We start from the raw sequence: 19448 nt of genomic DNA on the forward strand, positions 1-19448 counted from the left end.
CTTCTCTGCTACTACCAGATAAGTATTGCTCTCTACTATGATAAAATATTCTTGTGACAAACTCCTTCATATTAAACAGTTTGTTCAGAGCAAATGGTCAGACTGGAATGTCCTAAAAGACAATGATATTGTGCGGCATCCGAAATATTTACATCGCGGGTCAGGTCGCCGCCACAACCGGGCTGTGAATAAAAAGTTCACGGCAGCATTTGCTCAGGAATTTGCCGTCCTACTCACGGCTTTGGAAATAGGAGTGTCAGTGTGCCAAATCTGCAATATGTTAAAATAAACTCTGGTCATGGATCTGTGAACAATGAACCCAACATCAGCTAATATTACACTGTTTAACTCAAGATCTCTTAATGTCAAAGCACTGGTGCTATCAGAATTCATTACAGACCCAAACCTTGACTTGCTGTGTTTAACAGAAACTTGGTAAAAACAAAATGATTTTACATATGTCACGGAGGTGACCCCGTCCGGATACATTCACTTTACGGAGCCTTGCAACTCAAGACAAGGCGGAGGAGTCGCAGTAATTGCTAAATCGAACTTAAGCATCAAAAGAATCCCCATTGACGGTCCATTGTCTTTTGAGTGTCTGGCTCTTAAGCTAATAACAAAATCTGGTCCTGTCTCACTTATTGTTCTCTGTCATCCCCCAAAATACAATGCGTCTTTTTTATCTGATCTGACTGAATTATTAATCCACTTAAGTTCACTTTCCCAAAGAGTCATTCTTCTTGACGATTTCAACATCCATATTGACATTATTACATGTAAACTGAGAAATGAATTCCTATCCTTACTGGACTGTTTTGACTTGGTGCAGCATGTTGATTTTCCCACCCACTCTGGTGGTCATATACTGGACCTGATCTGTACGTCTGGATTATTTGTTGGCAACACTTATAGCAGTGATTTGGGATTCTCTGACCATAAAGCAGTGCTTTTCACTGTCTCGTTACCTCTCCCTCCTCTTACCTGTAAATGTCAAATTTCTTTCCGAAACCTTAAAAATATCTCTCCCTCTGTTCTTGCTGGATCCATTTCTGATCTTTTTCTGTCTTCACCTATTCCATCAACACTAGATAGTCTTGTTGGCCACTATAACTCAGCCCTTCATTCAGCATTAGATAAAGCAGCTCCTTTAAAACATAAGGAGGTGTCCTTTAAGCATTCAGCTCCATGGTATAATTCAGAGCTACGATCTATGAAAGCAGCTGGCCGACGCCTTGAGAGAATGTCACGTAAGTCTGGCCTCACTGTTCACATCCAGGCTTTCTCTGACAACCAAAGGGCTTATAGGGATGCACTAACTGCAGCCAAGAATACACATTATGGCAGAATAATAGAAAGTGGCCATGAAAACCCAAGGGTTTTGTTCTCCGTAGTTAATAAATTACTTCAACCTATATCTGGCCCAATTACCTCCTCTACTGAAGTCTGTGAAAAATTCCTCCACTTTTTCCACAATTAAATTAAAGATCTAAATAATTCAACTAACATAAATCCATCATCCATTTATATCCTTCCCTGTCTTCCCACTCCATCCAGCTCCTTTTCTAAATTTTCACCTGTCACATCTGCTTTTGTTAATGACCTGCTTTGTAAGATGAGGCCAACTACTTGTGTACTGGACCCCATCCCCACCACACTTCTTAAATCCTGCCTTCATGCCATAATCCCGACTGTTACAACAATAATCAATACATCCATCGACACTGGGTTTGTGCCAGCCACTTTTAAAATCGCTTCTGTAACCCCCATGTTAAAAAAGTCTGGTCTTGATGCTGACGATCTTAACAATTTTTGGCCTATTTCCCACTTACCTTGTCTGTCAAAAGTTCTTGAGCGTGTTGTATCCTCCAAGCTCACCAATTACTTAACCTCTAATAATTTGATGGAACCCTTTCAGTCTGGTTTCAGGGTGCAGCACAGCTGTGAAACTGCTCTGCTACGGGTAACCAATGATTTGCTTATGGCAGCAGACTCTGGACAAACCAGCATATTAATTCTATTAGACCTCAGTGCAGCATTTGACACTGTGAGACATGACATTCTACTGTCCAGAATGGAGAACATGCTGGGTATCTTTAGCATTGCCCTCCAGTGGTTCAAGTCCTATCTGACTGATAAGCAAGAGTTTGTTAGCCTTGGCAACAGCAGATCCAGCTCAGCGCCAGTTCACACAAGGAGTTCCTCAGGACTCTGTCCTCTGCCATCTTCTCTACTGTATTTATATGCTTCCTCTTGGCCATATTATTCGTAGCTATGGACTGGGTTATCATTTTTATGCAGATGACACTCAACTCTATTTCAATGTCAAAAGTGCAACTTCATCAGAGTTTTCTCAGCTCACAACTTGCCTCAGTAAAATTAAAGCCTGGATGGAGCAGAACTCTTTAAAATTAAATTGCAACAAAACTGAACTCCTGCAAATTGGCACTAAAGCGCTACATAAGAACATGAGCTCCTTTTCAGTTACTCTTGACGGTGATCTCATCAGACCTTCTTCTGATGCAAGGAATCTTGGTGTCATTTTTGATTCCTCCCTTTTTTATTCTGCCCACATAAACCACATTAAGAAACTTTCTTACTTTCATCTCCGTAACATATCCCATGTTCGCTCATTCCTCCCCTTTTCTAATGCTGAGAAACTTGTCCATGCCTTTATCACATCCTGCATCGATTACTGTAACTCGCTGATGACAGGTGCCCCTTCTAATCTTATATTACAGCTCCAGCTTATTCAAAACTCAGCTGCAAGAGTCCTTACGTGGACCAGCAGAAGCGAGCACATCACGCCCATCCTGCGCCTTCACTGGCTCCCTGTGTCTTACAGGATTGAATATAAAATTCTATTAATAACCTACAAAGCTTTAAATGGCCTTGCACCAAACTACATCAGTGACCTTCTAAATCACTATGCTCCTGTTCGCCCACTAAAGTCCTCTGATTCTGGTAATCTTGGTGTGACTCACACTAACCTGCACTGTATGGGTGACAGGGCCTTCAGCTCCATAGCACCCAGACTTTGGAATGACATCCTGAAATTAATTAGATCAGCTGACTCCATTCATTCTTTCAAAAAACAACATTCTGCCCTTTCTTTCAGTTTACCTCTCTGTCCAGGTGCTCAGGATAATTTGTGTGTTTTATATCACAAATTAGGTTATTTGTTAGGTTTTTCTTTTAGTATTGAATTTAGTATTTTACTCTGGTTTATTGTTCTTTATTCTATTTAATGCTTTGTTATCTGTTTCATAGTTCTATTCAGGAAAACATATCCAATGTTACATATACCCTGCTGTTTTTTTTCTAAGACTCTGTGAAGCGCCTTGAGCATGGGAAAGGCGCTATATAAATAAAATGTATTATTATTATTATTATTTCTTTCTTTCTTTTTTCTTTACTTTTCTTCTCCTTTCTTCAGCTGCCTCCACTCCTCCCCTCGCAAGCTTAGTCCTCCTCCTCCCGACCCAGGCTCCATGAATGGAGTGAGGCGGTCTCTTTTATATTGCACCCGGATGCGGTCCAGGTGCTCCCTGACGATCTTCCGGCAGCACTTCCTGGTGTGGCGGAAGTGCTGAAGTCCAGGGCTCCAGAATTGTTCAGGCACCCCCTGGCGGTAACCAGGGGTCCCAGTAGGGTTGAGCCTGATGTAATCCAAGGGGGTCACCCTCTCATGTTCCGGGGGAGGCACTGTCCCAAATATATCCTCTCCCCAGGTTCTTCCATCCCAGGGGTGTTCTGGTGGAGCAAGGTCCCTAGTCGTCTGCCACATACTGTATAAAACATTCAGTATATTTGGCAGAACTGCACGTAAACACATGAAGAACGTACACAGTCCAGGTGATGTTTTGGCACTGAGTAGCTGCAGTACTACCCAATGTACCAGCCATTCGTGATTGTCGTTTGATGATCATCAGTATGAAAGTTATTACTCTGAATTATCAGCAAAACTGAGCATCTTTAACACCATCATACATCTTTACTGTAAATGTCATAATCAGAGACTATCTTTACATTGTTTCAAATTGCATCAGTAACTCAGTATTATAGTCATTTTGATCTGCCCGCCATCAATAATTTTTCATCTCTATTAGTCAATGTCTTGATTGATCTTTCCCAAGCAATCATTCTAAACAAACCTCATGCTTTTGTCTATTTTATTCAGTTTCACTTACTCCTGTCTCATGTAGAATGTGGCTCTCCTATCATTGTGCATCTCAAATGTCTAAGTGTTAATTGACCAGAATAAAACCGCCTCATATAACACCATGTGAAAGCCTTAAGTGATAAAGCCTGAAACAGAAAACAAAATTAAATTTTCTTCTGACCAACCAAACAGAGAGTGCATCGCCTGATGTTTTTCTAAAGTTTACTCTGAATACATACAAGAACCCATCCCTGTTGATACTAACATGTGACAAAGCTTTCAGTTACACTATGGCAATAGAACACTGTGGTAATTAATTACTACTTGCCTCAGGCTTTTCATACGGTGGAGTTAACTGCTGTAACAAAATGAAAAGCCGTTTAGTAAAGCTAATTGACATGAGAAGAATAACTGCATCTATATTTCTATGCCTCAGGTGAGAGTCTTAAACCTATACTTACCAATCAGAAATTGGTTTATTGTGCTCCTTTTCACTTCATAACCTGCTCATCCAGCTTATGTCAGACTTGTTTAAACAATAGTTCTGATTTATTGCTTGAGGAGCCCAACTTCTAAGAGATGAGGCCAGCCATGGCTGGTCAGCTACAGCTTTGGGTCACCTATGCTAAAGGCATTATAGCAAACTTGCGTAGGTGAAATACCCAGCGTTGCCTGGGAGGAAAATAAAGTTTTTCTTTTTTTTTTTTTTAATTGTTTGAGAAACATATAATTAAGAAAAAAACACAACTTTAAAAAAAGAAAAGTTAAACAATAAAGACTCACTAATGTGCTTCACTTGCGGTCTTGTATGTATGTTATCATCTAGTTGACGCTCAGAACTGGCCAACTCCATTTAATTTCAAAAGCAACAGGGGTGCAGTGGTGCTCAAACATAAAGAATGCTGGCAGTCACCTCCAGTTCGCCTTCTGGTGGTCATTCCGAGTGTCAACTGGATGATAACATGCATACAAGACAGGAAGATCACCCCCCACCCTACCCAGAAGGGGATGGGTTAGGGTTCATTTCACCCTACAGTATTTATAGTCAACCAATGAGAAACATGTGTACCAAGTTTCATGAAAATCACTCCAGCTGTTCGAACGTGATGCTGGAACATACATACATACATACACACACACGTACATTGACTAATATATAAAAAGATTCTAACTCAAACTTTTTTGCAGTCATAATTTATGTTCATCAAGGGATTTATTTTCATTTAGTGTACATTTAAGAACTGTAGGTTTCCTTTGGTAAAATAATTAGTTCTCCAAGAGAACGGTGACACTGAATAGCAAATATTTTCCTTTCTGAACACTTTTGGGTGTATCTTTTTGTTTTTTCTTTTCGTATTCTGCACCATTTTATTGCAATTGCCATTTTTTGTAATTTCCTCTCATATTACTTTACATGTACATTTCAACAATGGAGTGAGTGTAGGGCTATGTCAACATGCATATACATAGGAAAGAAATGCTCAAAGTTATTTCCACACTGAAAAACAAAGAAAGATAACAACACAATGTTTCGTCTGTAGAGCCTTCATCTGGTGTGTAACTGAAAAGGAAAATGCAGTTATCAAGTATTGGAGGGGAAAGATGGAACAAAGCAGGGATAGATAAAAAGGTGAGAGTTGGTGAGAAAAAGCTGCCATTAGAGATAATGAAGAGAAAGGTTGAAAAGTAAGTCATTCAGACCAGGAGAAATATGTGATCCCAATTGGAGAATGAGCTTAGCTTCTTCTGTTTCTCTGTGCAAAGTGTCTTTGAAGATCAGTGAATGGACACAAACAGAGAGATCACTGTGGCTGTGATCAAGGGATGTGAAGTGTTTTACAATAGGCTTTGTGAGGACTTTGATCTTAACAGCTCGAACTTGCACTTTTCTGCTAACCATCTCCCTGTTTCACCTATTGTAGATGACTTGACCATTCCTACAAGAAATGCACTAAATACAATTTTTAGAAAAATTTGGAATTTAACAGAGGACTAGTTACAAGGGTACAACTACACCTGGGGCATCTGTGGTGATCTAGAAGTAGTGGCATTGCTACTGGGAATACAGCTTGAATTTTGCAAGTACTGTTATTTAATTTAAGAACGGGATAGTCTTAAGGCCACTCTATCAGCATTTGGTTCCAGGGCAGAAGAGTGTGACACATAAACCATTTGTCGACACAAGAAAGATTTTTTTTTTGCCTCCTCCTCATATGAAAACTCAACTGATGAAAAATCTTGTGAAAGGAAGTTGAAGAATTTCTATATTTGTGACAAATGTTCCCACAAATGATTGATGCTAAGATTAATGAAGGCAATTTTGGTGCTCCACAAATCAGACTCATCATCAATGAGAAGCGGTTTGAAGATCTGTTAGTGAGGCCTTAGGAAATTTCATAGAAAGCATTCGAGAATGTTGTTGAGAATTTTCTTGGCAACTACAGAGCATTAAACTATGTCTAGACAGTTGACAATATGCTTCAAGAATACAAAACCATGAAGTGCAACATGTCGCTGAAGATTCATTTTCTTAATTCACACTTGGACTTCCTTCCTGCTAAACTTGGTGCAGTCAGTGACAAACATGATGAAGTTTCACCAGGGCATTGCAATGATATAAAAAGCAGTATCAAGGCAAGTGAAATCCATCCATGCTGGTCGACTGAAATAAGAAGCACTAGATAGCAACAAAAATCAGAAGCAAAACATTTTAACTTAATTGGATTAAAGCAATGTGTCAACATCATTAAGTGGTTAAACACACTAAATTCCATAAAAATGAAATCCTACATGATACAGTCAATCTGAAATTCTATTGGAGCTCAGCTTGAAGCTGTCCATCATCACCCAAAAATTTTCAGGAAGCAAAACCTTTGAAAAAATGTGTTGTCTATTGAAAGTAATCTGCAGATCAAAGAGCCATAAAGCATATCATTGTACATTTCAGTCCCCTTGTACACCAAGCAGTAGTATGTTGTTTTTGGTAATACAATCACGATCGGATAGCAACTGTGCTATTTAAAAACCAGGTGAATGAACTTGTGAACAGCAGCGATTCGATCACTTAGGCCACATTCAGAGGTATAACATAAACAAAGAGTGAAAACGTTTAACGCAAATAAATGGATGCAAATATACATGTTCTGTCAGCGTATAACAAAAGTTTAATCAGAAGCTGATTTGAATTTTATGTGGAAAAGGTGACTCAGTATTCAGATGTGATGTGGACACTGTGGATTAATTTAGTGTAAATGCTAAATTATAGTGGGATACCATTTAGGCATAAAATGCCGTTTTGTACTATTGGCCATTTTAAAGTTTTTGAAGATATTCACTGATTTTGTATATGTTTGTTTGTTTATAGGACCAAGATTGAAACACCACCATCATCAGCATCATAATAAGCCATCTGGAGAAAAATACTGACGTGTAATTCAACTTCCTGGGATGACAAATGGTGCTTTACTAATGGCACCCGCCACAAAAAAAAAAATGAAATGAAATATAAAAAATACCAAGACTGTATTATATTATCCATGAGGGAATGGGTGTGCTTCTTGCATAATCTCATCCAAAGTGTTTCCTTCTTGTAAAGGCACACATCCCCTTCTGCTGTGTGACACCTATAAAATATGTTTTGGCACCCGTAATTCTGGATCATTTTGATCACACATCTTTTTTTCCTGCCATGAATGACAAATGGCTCCAGCAATTTGAAGACTCGAGGACCAATTGTTCCTTTAAAAAGTGTGACCTGTGGTGACCTTACTGTTTTTCTCCCCAAAACAGACAATATATTTCATTTGCTTTAAAAAATGAGTCAATTATTACAGTATAGTCTTTTAAAGTAGTATAGAAAAAAAGAAAAAAACAATCCTAATAAGACTTTTTTCTTAATTATTCAGAAGAAGGTGTATTTTTATGATAGTATGTTGGAAAAGGAACTCAAGAGTCTATATAATACTGAGATAACAAGTGCCATAATGTTTGTGTACAACAGCTACCACCTGTAATAATGGCTTTGGATGAATCTATTTATTACCTTTCAATAAGTAATTGTAAGTGGCGCTTAATAGTACATGATATTGATGTATAATGTTACTAAAGTGTGTGTAGTTTAACTGAAGATACTACAGTAATTAGGATATTGCATGTAGCAATCCATTTAATTTAAACTGTAAATTAATCTCTGCAAATTGAATCATTTATGGTTTTGCATGACAAAACACAGTGTTCTGTTCTAGAGCATGAAACACAAAGGTCTTGTTACCTCTTCTGAAAATATTAACAAAATGTCAATTTTACAGAATCAGTATCAGAGGAGTCTATGACAAAAATTGTTGACTGTAATAATGGAATGATAATTTAGTGTGAAAATGACAAATTTATGTATTTGCTAAACTGGCTGTAGAAATCTTGCTTTCTTTGCAGTTATTATGAGTCAATATTTATTTATGGATGTGTTACAGAATTTTTGTCTGTGTGCATTTTGGCCCATTCTTGTTGTCTTTTTGTTTTTTACAGAAACTTCTTGTAAAGACATTTTGTAAAAATTGAATTGTAAATAGATTTTATTGTTATTTTACATCATATTTTTCATTTTAGAAACTGTATATACTGTTAATTAATAAAGAAACCTTAAACCCGTTCTCCTTGTATTAAATACTTAACACAACTTTGCCTTTCAATAATCTCTGGAATTTACAAAAATCGACTGAAATTCTACCATAGGAGATGAGTACACACAGCTAGTAAAAAAATGGATTCCAAGTTGTATCAAACTTTTTTGGCAGAATGAATCAAACATATTGCTGAACAGGGCATTTGTTATAAGCTAAAGTTCCAGTTTTTTTATTTACATACATTGTGCAAAAAAATAACTTTAGAGGAAAGCCTGTTTTTATTTTTAGACTATATATCATAACACATTTTCACTTGTGCATGGCATCTTTTCTGTACACTTTTTGCAAATGAAGACGTTCAGGATAACTAAAGCTAAAGGAGTACTAAAGCTGTAATGTCACAATAAACAATTCATTGATTGTGCTTTTCCTACACTGCTAGTTTTTCATCTAGTCTTGGGGCTAAACTGCAGGAAAAAGCATCTTGAGTTCCACTCTAAATCATTTATTAATTTTCTGCCTTCCTGCTTATCACACTAATATAGTGTACGTTCAGTTTTTTTCTTTTACAATTTTCCAAGGACATGTTTCTGCTAGATTATTAAAAAGAACATTACAGCAGATGTGATGGGAACAGGCCATTCAGCACAATACTCTCATTCACCCTGTTTACTTTGATTGTCTAAAGTGACATCAAGTCAAGATTTGAAGGTCCCTAAAGTCCTTCACTCTACTATACTGCTTGGTAATTTATTCCATGTGTCAATGGTTCTTTGCATGAAGCAAAACTTTCTAATATTTGAGTGAAATCTGCCCTTAACAAGTTTCCAGTTTTTGTTGCAGACATTATTTTAAAGTATCCACTGGAATCCACAGTACAAATTCTTTTCATAATTTCCATCCTCTTCAATCATGTCCCCTCTTAACCTCCGTTTGGTAAAACTGAGAAGGTTCAGCTCCTTTAATTTCTCATCATAACTCATACCTCAGTCCTGGAATCAGCCTTGTTGCTTTTCCCTGGACTTTCTTTATTGCTGTTATGTGTTTTTTGTAAGATGGGGATCTGAAACTGAACACAGTACTCCAGACGAGTCCTTACTAGTGTGCTATATCTTAAGCATAACCTCCTTTGACTTGTACTCCACACATCATGTTATACTGTATAACATAACATTCTGTTCGCTTTCTTGAACACTTCTGCACACCATCTGGATGTAGATAGTGATGAGTCCTTCTCATGAGGGGTACTTTTAGGTGTCAGACCTCCCACTGTGTATTCAAATCTAACAGTTCTACTCCCTACATGTAATACTTTCCATTTAGTTACATTAACTTTCATCTGCCCCAGATCTGCCCAAGCCTGTATGCTGTCAGAATCTCTGTAACAATTTGGCTGATTCTACATTATCTGCCCTTCCACCTATTTTGGTATCATCTGCAAACTTAACCAGGTTGTTGATTATATTCTCTGTCCAGAACATTTATGTATATTAAAAAGAGCAGCAGCCACATCACTGATCCCTGAGGGTCAACACTTTAGTATCACCTAATTCTGAAAAAGTTCTTCTCACCAAAACCCTCTTCTTCCTGTGTTTGAACCCTTTTTTGTATCCACCTACACACTGTGCCTTGAACTCCCACTTCTTTTAGTTAAAAGAACATGAACAGGGTTCCATGCACTCTGGGGACATCTGAGATGATAATGGAATCCCAGCATTCCAAATGTTGAAGTCCTGATTTGATATTCCTTCGTCCCCTTTCTTCAAATCAGATTCGTTTGTAAAGCCTATGGTGTTACTCTGTCCTACTCACATCCATTTTTTCAAAATTGTCGATGTATCTCTTCATTAACTCCTACTTTAAGACCATTATCTGCCCAATATGTGTTGTTATGCTGGGTTTCTGCCTTCTTTAACCATTTAGTCAATCTGGCAACAAGACCTTCTCCATACTTCATGGAATTCAGTGTAATTCTATCTTCAAAATATCAAAATCATAAACATTGTAGTTATTGTGTATGAAGGACTTTGACATGCTTTCCAAATTAAATATATCATTTATCTCAGAAGTAGCACAAAGGTTTAAGCAAACTTATTAGGAAAGCAGATGAAGGATGTGTGAGCAACAAGGAGATAAGTGGCTGAATGTGTCATGTACCCAGTAAGAATTGACAGTTGTCACATACACAGAAAATTAAATAAAAGAAGAATTTAAGAAATGTTTGAGAAGGACAAGACAAGAATATAGCGGAAGGGGACTTTTATTTTGGGTATGTAAGCTGACTATGCTCTCTGCTGAAAACATCTCCTGTTTTTTAACCAATCAGAGTAAATGTCAGGTATGACACAAGCATTAATCCAGCACTGTCAATGTAAACTCGGTTGTCTATAAATATGGGCTTATAAATTTGCTCAGTGACCATTTCATCACTGTGAAGGAGTGTATCCCTCTTTATGAAGAGAAATTAAAAGACGCAATAAACAAGCTTCCTCCAGCCTGGCTTCTAACTTAAAGGGGAACAATTTTTTTTCTTTAATATATTTGCAATTTAATTTCTTCCACGGGTGGCACGGTGGCGCAGTGGTAGCGCTGCTGCCTCGCAGTTAGGAGACCCTGCGTGGAGTTTGCATGTTCTCCCCGTGTCTGCGTGGGTTTCCTCCGGGTGCTCCGGTTTCCTCCCACTGTCCAAAGACATGCAGGTTAGGTGGATTGGTGATTCTAAATTGGCCCTAGTGTGTGCTTGGAGTGTGGGTGTGTTTGTGTGTGTCCTGCGGTGGGTTGGCACCCTGCCCGGGATTGGTTCCCTGCCTTGTGCCCTGTGTTGGCTGGGATTGGCTCCAGCAGACCCCCGTGACCCTGTGTTCGGATTCAGCGGGTTGGAAAATGGATGGATGGATGGATTTCTTCCACAAGGCATGTCTCTCTCTCTCTGTCATCTTGCAGACCAACTTACACATTCCTCCAGTATGTCTTTCAGGGTTGGGCTAAGGTGCATTAAACAAGGAGGTGGTCACTTGCTTTTTTTATTTCCCTTTTTACCTGTTTTCAATACTTGTTTGAAATCTGTGAGTACTTTTATCGATCAATCAGTAATAAAAGTTTGATCCCAAGAAAAGATTTTTGATTGGAGAATTGCTGGTGATCAAAGCTGTGACTGTGTGTGTCCATGTTGGATATGAGTGCAAGAAAAGTTACTCAAAATTACTGCATGAAGTGGCTACTTCAATTGAAGAAACTGATTTCATCAGCATCTGAAATGTTTGCTGAAAATGTGGTCCTTGGCGGCTGAGGATTTACATCCTGTCTACTGAATATTCACCAATGAAAACACAGCACTTGCTGGAGCCTACCCTCTCAAATCTGATTGGTAAAAATGAGTGTTTTCATTTCATTGCATATTTCCTGTTTAGTGAAATGTCACTAAAATATGTTAAAATATAATAAAATAATTAAATAAATACATGAAGGAACAAGCAACAACATATTTTATGACAATTTAATTATTTTTACTCATATAATAATAATAATAATACCCCTTATATAGCACCTTTCCCATGCTCAAGGCCCATATAGTATTGTGTTTTTATTTATTTATTCTCACATTTCACAATACATTTATTTGCATTTTTTGTTATTTAGGCCATTCAGTCTGTTTCTCCACACCACCTACTTTAAAGGTGACTTTTCCTCCATGTAAACTTAGTTATTAATGAGATTTGGAACAAAGCCCTATAAGGGAATGTAGTTAGACACATCCCGCCTTACTTAGAGCCAGCAGTGAACCAGTCATTGGTTTGGGAAGAAAGTTGGAGTCCAAGGAGTGAGTCAGGGCAGGGCTACCATAAAGGTTAACTAGGCACCTATGGGGTACAATTTTCAGGGGTCGGCATTTATTAACTATAATAGACATAGCTATTGGCTTTGAGAGGTGGGGGCTTCAAGTAATCTTCCCCTCATTTGACACCCCCATTCTTCGATCTCAGATCTTTGTGCAGATTGTGTGAATTACACACACTCTTCGATCAAACATCTGCGTGCAACTTACAGGAAGCCCCAAATAGGCCCCCACCTTGCCCCACTCTTCAATCATTCATCTGTGTGCAACTTACATGTATCTCTAAACAGGTCTCCCCACCTCTCTACACTCTTCAGTCATTCCTCTGTGTGTGACTTACACAAAACCCCAAAAGGAACCTGCCCTAACCACTACCCCCAAGGTTATTGCAATTACCTTCAAGCCTTCTGAGCTTGGACACAATATTTTCACTTTTGTTTAGGGCAACAAAAAAACCTAGAGGTGGCCCTGAATCAAGGGAGAATATGCAAACTCACCACAGAAGACACATGAGCCAGCAATGAAACCGAAATCCAAGTATTCCTCCTTAATTTCCAGTTTTTTTTTTATGTTAGTTGATTTTTTTACCGTTACAACTTAAACCTGTCAATTTTAGGAATATTTGGTCTTTGGATATTAATAACTATTTGGTTATAAAAAAGTTAAATGTGGTATGATAAAAGGGAAAAAGGGAAATATATGTTATCAAGATGACAGTTGTGGTATCCTAAAAACATCCATCCATTCTCTGTACTCATTTATCCAATTCAGAAAACAGAAACTGTGAAACTGTGATGCCTTCTCCAACACAGTGGAAATATGTGTCTAGACAGTGGAAATTGCACAAACCATTCAATACACAGAACAAAGTGAGAATTTGGTACTTTGACTCTCTTTCAAGTCAGTGTCTCTGCTGCTGGATAAGTACATACATCAATGGTACAAGGCCAAGCGGTGGGGCAGGCTGTGTATTCCCAACAGCATCACTCAGATTAAATAGCTCAGTAGTCAGAAAGTGAAACGTACATGCGCATTTGAAAACCTACATCAGTAACTGTGCCAACACCAATTTGTGGCTTGGTCCACATTGTTTGGACATTATCCACTTATAGTGTGGAAAACCTAAAATATTTACTGTGGTTCACCACTAGGCTACCAGTTATGTCTACACCACCATTTCACTGATTTCAAACTTTAAAACATATCCATTTCCTCCTCAAATTGAGACATTTGAAATTAAAGCTTTGTCAACCAGTTACAACGGGTAATGCACTGGAGGGCAAAAAGACGAAGATCACGTCAAAAACCATTGTGTAAAACTTGACTGTCAGTGGTTTTGTGGTGAAAGGTGCACGTATATCTTCAAAATGCCTAGTAATCGCTGTCGTTCTTGTTTTCTGCAAAAGCGCAGTCACTGCACTGTGTAAAACTTCACTCTAAGGCATCAGGATTTTTGGCTTGTTAACCATTTGTAGAACTCAGTTTATATAAGAAAAGCTTATATACAGTAATATGTCAATGTAAAGTTTCATGTGTTTCCTTTCGATTGCACTGTTAATTATGTCTAAGAAGAACAGAATTATGTTTTTTTTTCAAAGGGAGGTGCAGTCATATATCAGGGATTTAGAAATATTGTTATTTTCCACTTTTATTCACTACAGGTTACTCAAATTAAATTCACTTAAATGTAATTTCAATACACATGTTCAGGATACAAAATAAATAATATATTAAATAAATAATTGAATAAAAATTGCATTAAGTAATGACAAAAAATGAAATATGTAAGAAACACACATAAATTCACAGCTACCCTGTATGAGATGTGTATGGAACTTAACATTAAACCAGACCACACATGAAGCTCTCAAGAGGCCAACCTACTTTATATTTCCAAAGATTAATAAAATAACATTGGGATGTGAAGCTTTTAGTTACAGGTCCCCTGATGCTGTGGAGTGATCTACCTGCTAATTTAAGAGATGCCCCTTCAGTCTCAGCTTTTAATTCCAGGCTGAAGAATAACTACTTCAGTTTAGCATACCCTGACTAAAGCTGCTGATTACCTGTACATACTGCATCTCTGTTCATTACTCATTTATGCAAAAATATAAGTAACACAATAATTACTAACCCTCCTATATTCTGTTTCTCTTCTCAGTATCTGGATGTGGCACTTGGTGCTACTTCTCTACTGCCATTCTGTTCTTCTGCCCCTGGAAACGTCTTCTGAATTACTGGAAATCTTGGAATAATTGGACAGGAAGATTCTTTTATCAGATTGGACCAGTCCAGTCTACTATGGAATGTCCAGGAGGGGGATGGTGACCAGTTGGCTGAGGTCTCCAGGACTGTGACTGTGTCTGAGCATGAGCGAATCAATTCAGTGGAGGTCAGTTGGAGTGCGTGTGTGTAAGTGTGTACTGTGTGATGTCATCAGCACCTTTTGTTTTGCTGACACTGGAAGAACCATCTGAACACAAGAACCATCTGAATATCTGAACCATGAGTTTGGACTTGTTTCACTTATGACTCTTTTCATGTATCAATATTGATAAACGAAAACTGTTACTGATGATTCTCTGCTATATTATATTTTAATTTATATTTGAATGTATTTGTTGCTTTATTTTGCACAATTCGTTATTGAAATTATTTTGAACTCACTGTATAAACAATATTACAACTAACACATTTATATCCCTTTGTAAAATCAACAAAGTAGTCATACAAAAATGACTCTTATAAAAATATTTTAATTTCTAACAATTATTTGCTTTCAAGTTTATTTTAGTGCATACTTTTTTATGGCTCATTGTTGAAGCTGGCCATATATCATTTACTGATCCTTTTTAGATTCAACTGAATCATTACCTGACAATGAGTTGCACAATCCATTTAATTCAGGAATAAATCCTTACCCAAGAAGGAGTCACACAATTCTTGTTCATTTGATTCGATCATAAGCCACAAAATCACATGAGTCACATGACTCTCATTCACTTCTGATTAGTAACATAACATCTTATTTTAATTATGCATCTTAAATGTATTGTATTTTTTTTGACTGAAACAGGACTATTTAAAATTAATTATCACCATGTTAAAAATATAATTATTTATATACAGTATATTTATATGTTAATGTCAATGTCAATTTATTTATATAGCACATTTAAAACAACATAGGAATGCTGTGGCCAAAGTGCTTTACAATAAATAAATATATATTCACACACACGCACATGCATGCACACAAACACATTTATATATATATATATATATATATATATATATATATATATATATATATATATATATATATACTGTACATACAGTATATATACACACACACACACACACACACACTGTCATGCATGTGTGTCTGAGGACCACTTTCCCGGCTCTGGTAAGGTAAGCAGTTCCACAGCGGGACAAGAGGAGGTGCTCATGTAAACATTATCTTCTTTTTTCTCCTCCTCAGCCAAGAAAAAACATCTAAGAAGGACAACTGACACCACCCGACCACCCAGAGAAATCTCCGCCTCTTCTAGTCTAACCTCAATAAAGCCAACCTTCTCCTGGATGGTGCCATCAGATACTGATGCTAGTGAAGGACAGAGCTTCCAAACACTTACTCAAGTTGTATGAAGCATTAAACTTGCTTTTATATCTATTCATCATATATATATATATATATATATATATATATATATACAGTATATATATATATATATATATATATATATATATATATATATACAGTATATATGTATATATATATATATATATATATATATATATATATATATATATATATATACATATATATATATATATACTGCGGTGGGTTGGCACCCTGCCCGGGATTGGTTCCTGCCTTGTGCCCTGTGTTGGCTGGGATTGGCTCCAGCAGACCCCCGTGACCCTGTGTTCGGATTCAGCGGGTTGGAAAATGGATGGATATATATATATATATATATATATATATATATATATATATATATATATATATATATATATATATATATATATATAGTGGTGGACGGCCAGGTCCCATGCCCGGCCAGGATGCCCCTTCACTCTATATTCAGGGGGAGCAGCCCTAGACAGTGCAATACCTCCCCCTGGACGCTGGATGGCTGCCCCACTGGGTTGGAGCGTTGCCTCAGCCTCCCGCAGGGCTCCATGGTAGATAGAGTTCTCCAAAGCCCTGTTGGGATCTGGGGTGGCTGCCAGGGGGCTCTGCATGGGCTCTTAAGTCCATCTGGACAAATCTTCAGCCCCACCCAGGAGTGCAACCAGAAACAGGTGATCATGCACTTGGAGCACTTCCGGGTGGGCCATAAAACGAGCCAGCAACCACCACTCAATGGCCAGAGTCGGGAGGCGGAGAACAAAGCTTGTGGAGGAGTGGTGGTAGAAGAGAGGAGTGTGGTGGTATACCTTGTATTTTTTGAGTTTGTGCTTGGGACTGTGTTGTGGCTGGGGGAAATGGGGAAGACATGCCCTCCAGCTGAAGAAAATAAAAGTTTATTTATTTTTATACATGCCTCCTGTGTTCAATCTGTGTCGGGTCGGGCGCTTATATAGCACCTTGTTACAATATATATATACTTATATATATATATATATATATATATATATATATATATATATATATATATATATATATTTAAAATAATATATGATTTACTAAATTATTAAATAAAATTAATTGAATTGAATTGAATCGGAACACAGAAGCACTAGGTTCCTTAGAGCTTGTTGTGCTTGTTTTAAGTAGTACAACAGACAGTTCAATACCTCTGAATGTCAAGTGGAAGTGCTAGGAAACCAAATCAGCTCAAGAAACAATGGAAACAAGAATAAGGACAGTCCTTGCTGGCTAGAGAATCTGGAAAGCATAAAGGGAAACAGAAAGAGGATGTTCACTTAACTTATAGCTCTAGTGAGAGACATCTAAAAGCCACCATTATGATAAAACAAGGACACCACTCTGCTAACTGGGAAAGTTGTGCTTATTTTAGCTGCAGGATATTTTTGATTTTTTGGAAACATAAAAATGGAACCTCTTGTTTGGTAATTGGGGAAAAGGAGAGAGAAAACTCTAGCAGCTTTTTAAAAATTTAATTCTTAAGCAGATAGTGTTACGATTGATTTTTTCCATTTAATTAAGTATTTTGAGCAAAATATGCATCTTTTTGGGGGTTTTATTACCTAAAGAATTCAATTCTCGCCTTTGTCTTCATATAGAAGCTTCCTGAAATAGTTTAAATTTACTACTATGCCATAATACTCTTTTATTTAGTTACAGGCACTGCCATTTTGAAATACATCAAAGGACATAGGACATCATTGGAGTGATGGTATAAAGGTTGGGGTGTCAGAGATTAGGATAAAAACAAATGTTGGTGTGTGATTCTTGGGACAAAAACTTTTTCTGGCTAATGCACTAGCTTTTGGTATTAAGGTCTTAGATTTTGATTAATGTTTTGAACCTGAGGACAGACCCATGCAGAAGCAACATCTCAGCAACTGAAGGAAAAATCATTGGAGAAGGTAACCTGTCAGTTCTCTTTTTAAATTAAGTAAAATCCAACATTAAGAAAAATACTCAGGAAAAAAATTTCAAACGATTATCTCAAGTGATTTCAAGAAAATATTAATCTTATGCTTCATATTCTTGTGAAGGTTATAAGGGCATCATGCTAAGATGGACAGACCAGTCCACTCTTATCCCCCATAACAGTCTGCAGGTACGCGAGAGGAATTCCCAAGAGCCCCAAGGTCTTCTTTCAAAGAGACATGCGTGGTACACACACTTCTGGAGGCAGCCAGACTGCCTCAACAGTTCAGCTTGGAACCAATATATTAATTTATTTTTGGACCTTGTACTATTAAATTAATTTTGTTATATTACAAAGCAGGAGAAAGCAGATCTATGAAGTTTAATTAACATGAGTATTCAAAAGCAGATCTCAGAAACAAATGATGCCTAAACCCTGGGAATTAATAAAGTATCTATCTATCTATCTATCTATCTATCTATCTATCTATCTATCTATCTATCTATCTATCTATCTATCTATCTATCTATCTATCTATCTATCTATCTATCTATCTATCTATCTATCTATCTATCTATCTATCTATCTATCTATCTATCTATCTATCAAACTTATCCCACCAAAATAGTGAGCTGACAAAATTCCTCTTCCATCAGCCAGATATCTGCCTACTACAAGAACTTCTCCTCTTGTCTGTTTGCATTAGTGTTTAAAGGTCATTAGGCTTTAAAGATAGCATTTGTGCAATATACATTAAGAAACAAATAGTTAATTTTGGGAAGGTAATTAAATTTCAAATTTGGTGTTCAGTAACCAAATGAATGTTACCGATGCATTTTGTTTTACAGGAGGTACACCTTTGAGGTCCATTTCAGTTAATTCTGTAAGATGGCTGCTCAATTTGTAGTCGAGTATTTTATTGAACAAGTTCCTCAAAATGATACTAATAATGTTAAGAGGATTGTCTATCCATCCATTTTCTGATCTGTTTCTGCCAGAACATGGTAGCAGGCAGGTTGTTGTCTATCCAGAATGGACGGGAAGCCAGCCATCACAGGCCACAGTAAAACTCACACTCACATGCCAATCAGCCTAACATGCACACCTTTCATACGCTGGGAGAACAGGTATCTGCAAAGCATTTCAGGTGCCTAAATGTATTATCCATCCATCCATTTTCCAACCCGCTGAATCTGTACACAGGGTCACAGGGGTCTGATAGAGCCAATCCCAGCCAACACAGGGCACAAGGCAGGAAC

At 37.4% G+C, this 19448-nt stretch overlaps 1 protein-coding gene across 1 annotated transcript in view; it reads left to right on the forward strand.

Annotated features, from left to right (window-relative positions):
* Positions 1-8810, forward strand: part of LOC114650923 (anosmin-1) — a 288549-nt gene extending 279739 nt beyond the window's left edge. The window contains exon 14 of the mRNA XM_051927220.1: positions 7527-8810. The gene's annotated coding sequence lies outside the window, so the exon portion shown is untranslated. The remainder of the gene's footprint in view (positions 1-7526) is intronic.
* Positions 8811-19448: the final 10638 nt, after the last annotated feature.

This window comes from Erpetoichthys calabaricus, chromosome 4 (genome assembly GCF_900747795.2).
Source record: "Erpetoichthys calabaricus chromosome 4, fErpCal1.3, whole genome shotgun sequence".
In the NCBI taxonomy this organism is placed as follows: Eukaryota; Metazoa; Chordata; class Cladistia; order Polypteriformes; family Polypteridae; genus Erpetoichthys; species Erpetoichthys calabaricus.